The sequence below is a fragment of the Microtus oregoni genome, unplaced genomic scaffold (genome assembly GCF_018167655.1).
Source record: "Microtus oregoni isolate MIOR12 unplaced genomic scaffold, Mior012 000029F_ref0000214, whole genome shotgun sequence".
NCBI classification, from domain to species: domain Eukaryota; kingdom Metazoa; phylum Chordata; class Mammalia; order Rodentia; family Cricetidae; genus Microtus; species Microtus oregoni.
In genome coordinates, this window is record NW_024543088.1 from 8,385,487 (window position 1) to 8,388,323 (window position 2,837).

A 2,837-nucleotide genomic window follows, 5' to 3' on the forward strand; every position below is an offset into this window, starting at 1 on the left:
AACAGCAGGAAACTGCCAAGGTAAAGTAAACACAGTGTGGTTCCGTCACTCACACCAGATAACCCCAAATAAATACCTTATGGAAAAAAATAAAATCTATTAAAACCACTTAAAATACTTAAAGGCAGAAATCTCAATTTTCCTTCAGTTGAGCCAGAAACTACCAAAGATATTATGATCACGGTTCCAGAAACAACAAGTGGAATGTTTAAGCTTAGGCCAACCAACAAAGCCCTGTGAGCGTTCCAATAGATCCATTTACTCAGGTACACCATAAATAAGAACTGAGCAACACTAGAAGCAAAAGTCAGTTTGCATTTGAAATTTCTATAAGCTCATGAAAACAATACCATCCCCAAGCACAGATGGAAAAGGAAAAACCGCTAAGAGTACTCTGGTCATCTTCAGTCATTTGGGCATGCACAGCGTTAACGTTAGTCCACAGGCGGAGCGGACGGGTCCTGTCCACTGTGAGGACTAGAGGGCTTTCCAGGGAGGCTGGAGTCTCTCAAACGAGGAGGCCTCAGTAAGAACAGGAGCACTGCGATCACCATCCAGGCCATCAGGATCACAGTAATGCTGGCAATGTTGTCACTGGAGGGTCCTGGCAACTCCCGGGAGGCACTCTGTGTCTGTGCAGTAGGACTGGGACTGCCAGAGCAGGTTGGTCAGCCTTCTCATCGCATGTTCATGAGAGCAAACACATTCACGGGGATCAAATCCACCTTCAGCCATGGTTACCCAGCTTGATCTTACTCAACTATTTAAACCTTATATTTTTACTTTGTTTTATTTTTCAAGACAGGGTTTCTCTGTGTAGTCTTGGTTATCCTAGAACTCACGCTGATGACCAGGCTGGCCTCAAACTCAAGAACAAGAATTCTTCTTAAAATACTAACTGACATAGAAAAAGGAAATCTAGGAGGGAGATAAAATATACATCATAAAACCCTACGTGATCATGCTGGAATGCACACAATGTTTAAATGCAGAGTATTTTGGCTTGGTTTTGATATTTGAACTATAAAGGGTGAAGAAAGTGTGTTGAGCAGCAAGCAGGCAAGCAAAGGTGCATGCACTTGTCCCCCTGCACTGGACTGTGGCCGTGATGCTTTCATCCCTCAGGATAATGAACTGTCCCCTGGAACCGAAAGCCAAGGGAACCTTTCTTTTTGTTAGAGTAATTTTATCACATCAACAAAAATTAATCTAGAACACAAAGTCACCATATATTAACAAAAGGAAGAATTCATCAAGAAGATCTAATGATTGGACACTGGGGCTTCAAGTTTCATAGAAAAAAAAAACAAACACTAATAGACATGATGGGTTGGATAGATCTATATACAATAATAATTCGATACCCTGCTCTCATCTCCAGATAGGTCTTTCAAACCAAATACTAACAAAGAAAACATAGAGATGAACAGAGTATCCACCAGACACAGAATACACCTTCTCAGAAACCCAAGGAACCTTCTTAAAATAGATTATACTATAGGCCACAAATGAAGTATTACCAAATGCAAAAGAACCAAAGCAATTTCACATAGTGTGTCAGACCTTAGAGAAATGAAACTAGAAATCATAAAAACAAACTACAAAAAAATAGAGAGAGACTTGCTTGGAGACTGAACACTACACTCATGACTGACCAGTAGACAGTCATTGGGGAAATAAGGAAGGATGGTTACAAGTTCCTAGAATTAAATAAAAGTTCTTCAGGATAGAGTTAAAGCAGTTCCAAATAAACCAGATTATAAATTTGAATGCTTACTTTAAAAAACACTGAAACTTAAATAATCAGCCCACTGAAGCACCTCATGTCTGAGGAAAACAAGAATAATCCAAACCCTAGACAGTAGATGCAAGAAATGTTAACAATCAAGACAGAAATTAAATTGATACTAAAACAAAAATACACAGAATAAATCAAATAATCGGACATGAAAAACTAACCAAGCTTGATAATATGTCTCTAATTAGCTATGAGAAAAAGAAGACCTAAATTAATAAAATTAAAAATGAAAATGAAGATTTATTACAGGTTCCATTGAAACTCAATAATTGGGGAGTACTTTGAAAATATACTTTAAAAAACTAGAAGACAGACAGAGATGATTCAGTGGTTAAAAGCACCAGCTGCTAATTCATCAGGTCCTGAATTCAGTTCCCAGCACCCACATGGTGGCTCACAGCCATCTATAGTTGAATCTAGTGCCCTCTTGTGGCGTGCAGGCATGCATGCTGATAGAGCACTCATACATAAATAAATCTTTTTAAAAAACTGTAAAACTCTAGGAAAACTGTTTGAATCCATAGACATGGCCTACTAAAAGTAAACAAAGGTAATATAAGCAACATAAACAGATCCATGGCCGTCACTGAGTTTGAAGCGGTAATAAATGTAAAGAAAAACCCAGGAACAAATAGATTCTCTGATGATCTCTGCCTAACTTTTAAAGAAGAGTTAACAATGCTCCTCAAAATGTTCCATAAAACTGAAAGGTGTTCCAAGCTTTTGCCATAAACGTAGCATTATTCTGATATGGATAGGGACACGACTAAGAAGGAAAACTATAGATCAAATTTCCTGGTGAACACAGAAACAAAAAATTCCCAGTAAAACTCAGATAAATAACACATTAAGAAGATCATACAGGCTGGACGGTGGTGGTGCACACCTTTAATCCCAGCACTCAGGAGGCAGAGGCAGGCAGATCTCTGTGAGTTCAAGGTCAGCCTGTAAAATGAGTGCCAGAACAGACAGGTATGTTACACAGAGAAACCCTGTCTTGGAAAACCAAAAAAATATATATATATATATACAGCATGAC

The 2,837-nt window shown here is 38.5% G+C and overlaps 1 pseudogene; it reads right to left on the minus strand.

Annotated features, from left to right (window-relative positions):
* Positions 1-434: 434 nt before the first annotated feature.
* On the minus strand, positions 435-735 carry LOC121464721 (annotated as a pseudogene).
* Positions 736-2,837: the final 2,102 nt, after the last annotated feature.